Source organism: Acyrthosiphon pisum, chromosome A3, assembly GCF_005508785.2.
Source record: "Acyrthosiphon pisum isolate AL4f chromosome A3, pea_aphid_22Mar2018_4r6ur, whole genome shotgun sequence".
Classification (NCBI taxonomy): Eukaryota; Metazoa; Arthropoda; class Insecta; order Hemiptera; family Aphididae; genus Acyrthosiphon; species Acyrthosiphon pisum.
Window position 1 is genome coordinate 38,044,430 of NC_042496.1, and position 11,832 is coordinate 38,056,261.

Here is an 11,832-nt window from a genome sequence, read left to right on the forward strand (position 1 = left end):
GTATATTTTTTTCTAATTTTTTATTTTGATTTCTAAAATACATTTGCCTGCGGGCGCCAATACCCTCCTTCGAATTTTTTTTTATGATTTTAAGTCTAGCTGAATTATTAAAACATTGATTTCTTGGTTCTCTATGAATAATTCTTCCTTAATGAGCTAATTACTAGGAACATTTTTTCTGTTTAATAATCTTATGATTGTAGTTTCTCATTTTAACTATGAGTTCCTACTGTATATTTTTTTCTAATTTTTTTTTTTGATTTCTAAAATCCATTTGCCTGCGGGCGCCAACACCCTCCTTCGATTTTTTTTTTATGATTTTAAGTATAGCTGAATTTCTCAAACATCCATTACCTGGTTCCCTATAAATAATTCTTCTTTAATGGGCTAATTTCTAGGAATATTTTTTCTGTTCAATAATCTGGAGATTGTAGTTTTTATTTTTAATTATGAGTTTCTACTGTATATTTTTTTCTAATTTTTTTTTTTTGATTTATAAAATACATTTGCCTGTGGGTGCCAACACCCTCCTTCGATTTTTTTTACGATTTTAAGTCTAGCTGAATTTTTAAAACATCGATTACTTGGATCCTATGAATAATTCTTCCTTAATGAGCTAATTACTAGGAATAATTTTTGTTTAAGAATTTGGGGATTATAACTTGATGTCTCCAGTGTCCTAACTGTATAATTTTTTTTAAAATTTTTTTTTTTTGATTTCTAAAATGCATTTGCCTGCGGTCGCCAACACCCTCCTTCGAATTTTTTTATATTATTTTAAGTCTAGCTGAATTATTAAAACATTGATTTCTTGGTTCCGTATGAATAATTCTTCCTTAATGAGCTAATTACTAGGGACATTTTTTCTGTTTAATAATCTTATGATTGTAGTTTTTCATTTTAACTATGAGTTTCTACTGTATATTTTTTTCAAATATTTTTTTTTGATTTCTAAAACACATTTGCCTGCGGGTGCCAATACCCTCCTTCGAATTTTTTTTTATGATTTTAAGTCTAGCTCAATTCCATTAACATTGACTACCTGATGCCCTCATAATAATCATTCTTTGATGAATTTATTAGCATCAATAGTTGTGTGTGCTTAAGAAGCTAGAGATTGTAGTTTTTATTTTTAACTATGAGTTCCTACTGTATATTTTTTTCTAATTTTATTTTTTTGGTTTTTAAAATGCATTAGCCTGCAGGCGCCAACACCGTCCTTTGATTTAGTTTTACGATTTTAAGTCTAGCTGAATTTTTCAAACATCCATTACCTGGTTCCCTATAAATAATTCTTCTTTAATGACCTAATAACTAGTAACATTTTTTCTGTTTAATAATCTGATGATTGTAGTTTTTCATTTTAACTATGAGTTTCTACTGTATATTTTTTTCTAATTTTTTTTTTTGATTTCTAAAATACATTTGCCTGCGGGCAACAACACCGTCCTTTGATTTGGTTTTACGATTTTAAGTCTAGCTTAATTTTTAAAACATTGATTACTTAGATCCCTATGAATAATTCTTCCTTAATGAGCTAATTCGGACGAGGATAAAATGAAACTGATAATTTCGCATGACCAGCAAATCGTCGAGTTGCAGCAGACCAACAAACTCGAAGTGTCCCAGATGCAAAAGTCGGCTACGGAAAAACAGATCGAGCTCACCCAGCGGGTGTTGGTATTGGAAAATTAACGTGATTTGTTGAAGTCCGAAAGGGACGCATTAAAAGAAGAGAACCAGCGGTTGATGGAGGACAAATAGCTACTGGTAATTTATTGTTGAGTTCAAATTGTTTTTCGTCGAGTAAAAAATTAATTCCTATACATTTATTCTATCTTTACGTAGGATACAAGTCTGGGTTAACAAAAGCTATTGAATGAAGTAGAATCCTGGAGGACCGTACTAGAATTGAAGAGTTCTGAAATGCAAGATATCCGTAAGCAAAACGAAAATTTATAGAGGGAAGGCGACGATTTACCAGAAATTTTGCAAAAATTAAAAGCGGCCCAGTCTCGAGTTGAAGATTTAAACGTACAGCTACAGAGAAAGTCAGAAATTGAAATGTATGTATGTTATGCGTGGCATTCTATTATAGTTTTAAAGTCATACAAAATGTATTACATAGTAATTGTTATGCCTCGACCTCATCGTAAAGAAAAAATGTATATATAAATAATAATAATTGTTGATAAGGGGGACGAGGTGGTCAAACGCGTCGGCTGCGGCGCTGCCGGTCGTGGTTTCGATTTTCGGCCACTGGGCGGCATTTTTCTTTGGGCAAGTCACGGTGTTCGGAGAACAAGTGCCGCCATCCCCCACTCCGGGGCATGGCAGAAACCTACGGGTGCCCCATTCAAAATTCTGCCAAAAATACACCCACGTGTAACACACTTACCGTTCCAAAAAAACTTACAGTACCTCCCCCTTCCCAATGGCCTAAGTTGCCGCGGGATAAAAAAAAAATATAGTAATGTAACATGTAGGTAAGAGCAATGAAATTCGTAATAATTGCAAATATCATAGGTACAACAATATATACATCGATAATCAGAGACGTGCTGTGGGAGGGGGGGCTAGGGGACACCCCGGGCGCATGGTTTAAAGGGTCGCCAACATTTTTTTTTATAATATTTTAATCATTACATAAATAAAATATATGAGAAAGATTATTGTTTTACAATTATTTTGGACCATTACAAATTTTTTCTGAACAAAATATTTCCGACTATATTCGAATAGGTAATAGTAATTAGTCAACTGCAACTTTTTATTCTTGTATTATTTGGCTTCATGATAAATTATCGTATTCTTCATCTCAAAATCGACTGCACGTTGAGCACGTGGGGTGCGATAAGCGAAAGTAAATAAAAACCAGATACAAATTATTACCAATTAAATTGGTATTAATGTATTATATATTATTTTTACATTTTACAAATCACCATGTCATGTCAGTACGTTATCTGAATCGATTAAAAGTTCCTAAATCAAAATGGCAAGATCTACAGCAACTTAAAGCAGTGTTACCAAAGAATTGTCATCCGTACTATGACCAAATAAAATCTATATAATTTAATTATCTTAATAATATTTAAATATTATTAATATTCATTTTATGTTAGTAGACAAAATTCTTTTAATTTTAACTGCTCATGCCAGAACTGTATGTTTTTGTTTTTGTTTTATACCTACTATAATGTTAATGTTATTTATATTTTAATACAATTACCAATGAGTAGTTAAAGACTGAACTTGTAATAAGAGGTACACAATTTGTTTTAATGTAAAATTTTAAATGAATACTATGCTTTTTTTCTAACATTACCAGTGAAAATGTTTAAGACTGAACCAGTATACATAAGTACGTAAATTATTTTTATTTTCATTTATTTTAATTAATAAAGATAACAAAGATATTTTATATTATTGTCTATTCAATTTATAGAACAAATCTTAAATTATTATGACAGAATTTTTTGTCATACTATAGTAAAAACCCATTACTTAATACCTAGTATGTCGCATACATTTATGAAAACAACGAAACAATACCTCGTAAGTCATAAATAAAATTATCATTAATAATAATTGGTTAATTTATAAAATAATTAAAATATAACTATAATTTATAGACTATTTTCATATATTTGTAGCAAAATTAGAAAAATATTGATTTTATAAACACATTTATGTGTCTCCTGAAAAAAGTAAATTTTGGACTTACGATGTATTAGAGTTTCACCGACGATATACGATTTACATCAGTACACCATCATTAAAACCAAATTTGCTCTTGAGTTTTTTTAAGGATTTAAGGTAAGACATATAATATATTTTTATTACCTACAATCTACATAGTGTATGAATAGCAGTAGGTAGTTAATGGCAGTATATTTTTGATTTATAGAATGACCCCTAAAAAAACTATCGGGTGCACAAGATAGAAGAAAAAAGAATAACGATTTAGAAAATAAATTGTTAGCCACTTAATGGGAAAAATGGATAAATAAATAAAATCAAGAAAATTATTCATCTAATTCGACTATTAGTTGTAATGAAGCTATAGTAGTGAAATTATAGAGGTAATTGTGTATAATGAATCGTTAGAAAATTCCGATAAATCGATTTCTGAGGATAAAATATTAAAAGAGACTGAAATATTAATTGATGCTTTTAATGTAGAGATTGAAAAAAAATACTTAAACTGAATCTCAAGTTACTCAAGAAATATTCGAAATTGATTTTAATTTTCCTTCTTCTTGGCCACAATTACTGATAAAATTCGTACATTATTGATAAATCATGGTCCCGAAACGGGTAAAAACTCTGATTTTTATTTTTTTGAAAATGTAACTGACAAAAGGTGATTTACAATAAATTGATTCACTAAAATTCTACAATGGTGAAAAGGTTGAGCGTGCCATGAGCGTCCATGGCTATTGTACAGCGATACAACTAAATGTATATATTACTTTCTGTGTATGCTTTTCGCAAACAAAACAATGACTTCTCCATCAATAATAGATCCACAACAAGGATTTAATAATTGGAAAAAGTTAAATCCAAAAATACCTGACCATGATAATAGTAATGAACACCGTACAAACAAGTATGTCTAAATGGGCTTACATTTAATTAAATAGAAATGAAATGCATTATGATTTATGATTAATGATAAATAAAACAGGGGGCAAATATTTTTAATTTAGCCATGGACGCCAAATCTTAACGGAACGACTCTGTCGATAATATTCAATAGTTGTTGATAATCGTCAATTGTCGATCGATCTTTCCATTCTCCTTTCAACGAACAATTTCCAATGAAACTAGTAGGTACACTTTTGTCAAAACTGTTTTTTTGATTTTTTAAAACCTGACGTAGGTATACTTGTATTATAATAATAATTATTTTTGTGACAATTTTAATTATTTAAAAATAACGATATGTGTTTTTTCAAAACTCTATTGAGACTATATTTGACATATACTTGTATTATAATTTGAAATAGTTAAATATAAATGGTATATTATAGTATGCAATTACATAGCTAATATTTAAATACTCTGATTTAATTGTGCCTATATTCGACTAATGTATTATTATTATTTATAATGCCAAATAAGATCTGCTGAAACTGATACACACTTGTAACTTGTAAGACGAATTCGATACATGCTGATAAATCATTAATACTTATAACTTTTACAATTAACATCCAATTATACTTTCAAGTTGTGATCACAGTTATTATTATTAACCTAATCTTAGATCATATACTACGAATGGGCCCATATTCAGATAATTTAAAGCACATATTAGCGACAAGTATCTGACTAAGATACGTACGCGAAGAGAAATGTCTCATATTTATCTATGTGAATTGATATGTATCCATAAAAATGTCAGAGACTCGTGGCATATATTATGTGCTTCAAATTGTTTATACGAGTGAGCTAGGTATGGCTCCATCTATAGTATTAATTGATCTAAGCTTAAGGTGTCTACAATCAAAAGATCAACTTGATAATCAAACACTGAATTTAGGCAACCAACTCAGGATCTTTTTATTCAAAGTGTCCTAATAACTATATCAACTTGGTAGTTTCAGACAAAGAGTCGAGTGGCCTTTGCAATTCAAGATTCTTTCCTACATATTCGACATTGTTAACCTAACTATTGGCCCTTCACACTCCTTCAAGTCCTTCTTCCCCCTTCTCACACAACTATACAGAGTCAGCCACCCTCTTTCCACACTTTCATATATGATGGGTATTCTGTCTATCCATCTCTTTTTAAGTCTTCTCAACCTTCACTTTCCCTCTACATTTACTTCTTTATTCGCTCTCACTATACCCTTATCATACAGTGACTTCGGTCTACCTCAATCTAATCTCTCTTATATTCACTACAGTACATATATGCCTCTCCACAACACTACACTTCCTTTAATTAATAAATTTCCTATTACATCTTCTTTTGCCCCATACACACCCAACTTAATATTCTCATATCTGCTAAACACAATCCGCTAACCTAACCATACCTTACATTTTTTTTCGTCTTTTCCTTTCATACGCGAAACATTCTGAAATCCTGTTGACCTCTTTCCTTATCCTCGCCATATCATATACTTCCTAATTCCTATTCACTCAGTCTCTAGTCACATACAAGTCATTGTACTTGATCATCGGTGAAAATATTTAAATATCATTGAGCCAATTATCTACCCAAAAGAATTACATAACAAAAAAATATCAAAATTTTCCTAATTTTTATCACGACTTTATTGATAGCCAGAATAGTGTTATACCAGTATAGTTACAGCACAAATAATTGAAAAATTGTGAGCAACACATCCCCTGATCAATTAACAATAATAAAAAGAAACCTACTGAAAAATAAGTAAATACATACCCCGTGTCCGAATGAAAATCTGCTATAAAACTTGAGTCTTCGAAACACTGCAACGTTCGCACATTTCAGTCTGCTTATGATATATATTATTCCCAGTTGAAAATCTTCACTGACGAATACCATTTCTGAAATAATACGCAGCCTGCAGTAAAATGTTCAACGACATTCTTATGGCCTAAGCGTTACAGATATTATATTTTATACATATATGTATAATGTACCTAACTATTATGTGTTAGTTAATAGTTTGTATTTTAGAGCGGACTTCGGAAGCAATGAATGTTTTGATTTTACAATGATGTGTATATGATTCTCGTAAAACGATTTTCTTCTCTTGTTGTTATTCAACAACTACAAACTGTCGGTATTTAAAATGTAAATTAAATATTTAAACTATCATTTTCTATACATTACAAAATGTTCAAAATATTTCGACTAGTTTTCAGTGATTTATAGACATTTTAATTATGAAATGTTTCTACTTCTGTATTCTATAAATGTCAATAAAATATTATTCGTTGGGTCAAAAAGCTTAAAAATAACACAAAGTTCCTCGTGAGTTGTATAATAGCAGATAACTATTAGAAATATATAGGCACGTTTTTTTTATAAGCATTTAAGATTCAAATTTCTAAAAAATTCATCATAATCTAGACAATTTGCAAAATATTTTGTAGTCAGATATTCACACGAAAATCACAATATTATTTATTAGTTATTACTGTCTTTACTCAGGATCGTTATTCGTTTGTTCGTAAGTATTTTAATAATTTATACATGGATTTATTCTTATTACTAATAATTACAGTATAGGTATGTTTATTTTATTTCAATAAATTTATTTAATACCATACCAATAAATTATATATTGATTAATAATGTTTGGAACATTGTGTATGTTCTTGTAATGTACCTACCAATGTGTAAAAAATAAATAGATATAATAATAACTGTTAAATTTTTGGGGACATATAATAGGTAACGCATTCGTATATGTATTACACTATTTATATATTATGTACCTATAAGGCTATATGACTATACGAGTATATGAGTATATATTATTAATTATAATATGTGCGCACACGTCAGGATAGGCAGTTGACCATTCTGTGACCATTACTTTTATGTGTACATGGTTATACGTCCCTAATCCCTATGATACAGATATTAGATGAACAATGGAAGTTAAGTATGTGACACTAAATTAATGGTTACTTATAACTTATAACGTTGTATTTGGAAAAAAAATCACCAGTTATAAATTAAAATTGTATCACGACTATTATCAGTAATAACATATATTTATATAAATTAAACCAAAACATATATATATATTTCAAGTACCCTATATAGGTATGCACCTGTTAATTATAAGTATTGTACGATTAGGGACTGGAAAAACGACGACGACGTTTATATCTCGGGTATTTTATAAATTTCTAGTTCGGAACTAAAATATGCGCCTACAACACTTGGATAGCACATTTTCGTGACATTAAATAATTATTTTAAGTCTTAAAAGTACATTTAAGCCCCAAAAGAATATGAAAACAAACCTTCTTTAATTATCGACTGTTTCGGTGAAGTCCGTGACGTGTGTAAACTGCGACGCCGATGAGGAAACGCTCCAGAATACACAACTTAAAATTATATTGTGATTTATGAAAAATAAAATTATGCGGAACGCAGTAAGTTTTATGCACATATCTGCTTTGCATATTGAAATTTTAGAATTTTTAATCGACTGTGTCTTCTTCAACGACTTTGAGATTTGCCATAGAATATAAATGACAGATATTATACTAGGTACGTCAATATGATGAATCCACGGATATAATATAATGCAACTTTTTATATCAAAGAGTTCCGTGTTAAGAATCAATTTGTTCGTTGAAATTTGATATGACAATAAACCAAAATAGTTTATAATTTTGAATTTGAATTATAATAATAAAATAATATTAACATAATACCTAGGTATGTATTATTTAAATTATTATTTTCGTTTATTAATTTAATTATTGATTAAGATGGTGAATAAATATCAGAAGTACAAGCATATTTTTATGAGAGCATATTATTGTATTTTATGAATCATTTAATAAAAATGTGATAGAGCTAACAAAAAAGATATACAGTAAATGCATCAATTTTACAGTAAAAACTAGATTTTTAAAATTCCAAGTCTATAATTTTCTCCAAATACTGCTGATTACAAAATTAATAATTATGATTTAATATGTTTATTTTAAATTTATCGGATATATTTTAGATTTTAGATTCTGAGCGGATCGATGACTGTATTAATTTTACAATGAAGTGTTCTTTAATTTTGTAGTTTTTTTAAATTATTTTTTCTTGTGGTCTGTGTAAACGATAAGTAGGTATACGTAATAATGATTCAATTTTCATATATAATATTTTATTATATGCACTCAGTATGTAATCATGTGTTTATTTTTAGTTTAGTTGTAGGTATTTAGTAAATAACAATTATAGGTACCAATACGAAATCGTGTTTTCGGATAACAGTTTATTGTTTGTATTAGTACCTATACCATAATAGGGAATTACATTTTGTAAGATTTTAATTTAGTAGGTGTAGTGCATAACTGATGTACAAATGTCTTTAAGGTTTTTTAAGGCCGCTGTAAGATTAAATTGTGAGTATCCTTGCATTAAATTGTTAGGATTTTTTCATATGAATAACAACATTTTATAGAAGATATTTACATATATATAAATCTATCAGAAACTATTTAACACTGAATGTTGATAGTAAAAAGCTATTAAAATATCTATTATTTGAATTTATTTGTTAATAATAATTAAGACTTAGCAGTAATATTAGCAGTAATCTTGTTCCTTTTACAAAATGTTTTTTAATTATTCTTAATTCAATTTAGATTTAATATCAAGTGATCTATGACTTATGAATAATCATTCAATGATGAATTTAATAGTTACATTCCCCATTACATTAATTGGATTATAAATAAGAATAAACTACAGTTTCCAGCTTTTACTACAACATTATTTAATATTTTATTTTATGTTTTTAATTTTTTAAATGCTGTATGCACTTTGTCCCGGTGCTTTTACACGTAATTTAATAAAATCGATACTAGTATACATAATCCGTTTTGAAAACGCCCAGAAAAGTATTTGTTTTAAGACTGTCTGTCTTGCGATAACAACTAATTTAATTTTAAATGTTTTGTTATATTATGTTATAATGGAAATCAATAATTACCTATAGTAAAATATATAATTGCAAAACATTTAATATCTATATTTAGCCATCTAGGGTATAAACTACACTAATAAAGTGTAAGTATGCTAATGAAATTTATGAGGTATATAATGGATTTATGTATATAATATATAAAGATTAATAACGTTATATTGTTTTAAATACTTCGCGCAAATCTAAGGTGATACCCGGCGTATAGTATAGGTATCAGTGGCGTAGCCAGGATTTTTTCGGGGGTGGGGGGGGGGGGCTCATCGCCTTTTACACTTTTACACATTAAAATATACGTACTAGCAAAGATAGATAGCTAAAAAGTGTTAATACTTATAGTATATTTTTTAATATTTTAAATACAATTTAAGACTTTTTGAGCAACTATCATAGACCATTGAAATAATTTTTAATTTTGTTAACATTTTGGGGGGGGCTGCAGCCCCCTTAGCCCCTCCCCTGGCTACTTCACCGATAGGTATATAGATTATGTACATAATATTAATATTATTATATACATTATGCAAAAACGTACGTATTAAACTTAGCGTGGTGAAACGAAGACGGGCTTTGGACTGTTCGGTCTCGCGTATTTTATATATTGCGCTTTTGCGATTAAACTTATAAATGCTTCTAAGTCACCCAGTTAACAGATTTTACGTGACAATAAATTTTTAATTTAAATCTAAAAAGTAAATGTAAAATAGTAATAATATGAAAATAAACTTACGCGTAAACATCGACTCTTCCGGTGAAACCTATATAGCTACAGTGCCACCGTCGCCGAAGAAACAGTTATCTTCATCCATCTTCATCTCGCTCCGAACTGAAACTTGAAAGTATCGAAATATTTTATGAAAATAACCTGATCATAACGAAATGTGCGAGTTTGTATTAAAACTTACATCGTGATATATACGGCTCAACGAACTGTCCGTCTATATTGATTGCTAATTATTTTTTTGTTCACTCAAATCAAATACAATATTATATTATACTTATAATACAATAGTATTTGCTGAAATTAATAGAATTGTTAATCGTCGCCGAAAAATTTTGACAATTGACGATTGCCATAGATATTATAAAATATATTATTAAATTTGATAAATCCATAGAACTTATATATAGATAGAGTCTATCTTAGTCCGTGCGGTATATTGATAAAACGTATGTTTTTCTACAGAAATCTTTGTGATCTGCAATGCATAAAAAAATGTACATATAATATTATTAAAAACAATCTAATAACGCTTGCAGGTTCATTAGTAGCTAAACTTAGTATAGATAGCACCATAGAACATATAAATCATAATATTATGTTTAATTTAAGACATGTGACTAAAATATTTTGTGTCAATAATATGAATCAATACAAATGTACTGAGCGTTCGGCAATTGGCAACATTATACTATTATCTATTAAAATGTTTACAGATTTTCAGTTTCCAATTTTATTAGCTTTTGTTTCTATGAATTTCAATAAAACATTATTTCTAGGGTAAAAATACTTGAAAATTTAATACAAGGCTCCTACTATATTGTTACTTTGACATTTGAACAATATTAAAAATCCTTAGTCACAGTTTTTTTTTATAAGCATTTAAAGTTCAAAAATTAACAAAATATGGAAAAATCAAGAAAAATTAGCAAATAATTTTGAGTTCAGAATTCATAAAAATTATTCTTTTTAGATCTTAAAATATTATAAATTTATAAATTTTTCTTTAAAGATTTTAAAATATGATACAAGATTACTTATAAAATTATATAACTTTATAAAAGAAAAATGTCTACAAGAAGGTCAAATCAAATTTTTATGAGCGTTTGATATTCAAATTTTTACAACAATGGATATTCATTCGATTTCTCACGTAGCGATTTTCTTATTGTGTTGTAATTCAAAAACGAATAACTGTAGATACATGAACATTTCACTGAATGCTTATTTTACCAATTCTTATACTTGATACTTGACTTTTTTTTTGACTTTGCTTTAATGGATGACACTGTTCCAAGCTGATAGCTTCTGCCAGTGAGAATGATTTGAAGAGAGAATTTATGAACTGATTATGCTCCCGGGCTGTTATAATTGAGTTTGAGAGGTCAGAAATTGATGGGACGGTGGATGTATTTTTGTGAGGTAGCAAATCTTTTGCTGATGTCG

The 11,832-nt window shown here is 28.7% G+C and overlaps 1 long non-coding RNA gene across 1 annotated transcript; it reads right to left on the reverse strand.

Moving 5' to 3' along the window:
* Positions 1-5,125: 5,125 nt before the first annotated feature.
* Positions 5,126-11,018, reverse strand: LOC115034457. Its single transcript, XR_003839811.1, has 3 exons — positions 10,571-11,018; positions 10,396-10,497; positions 5,126-6,543 (listed from the first exon to the last, which is right to left on the reverse strand). It is a non-coding gene; the product is annotated as an uncharacterized LOC115034457 (long non-coding RNA).
* Positions 11,019-11,832: the final 814 nt, after the last annotated feature.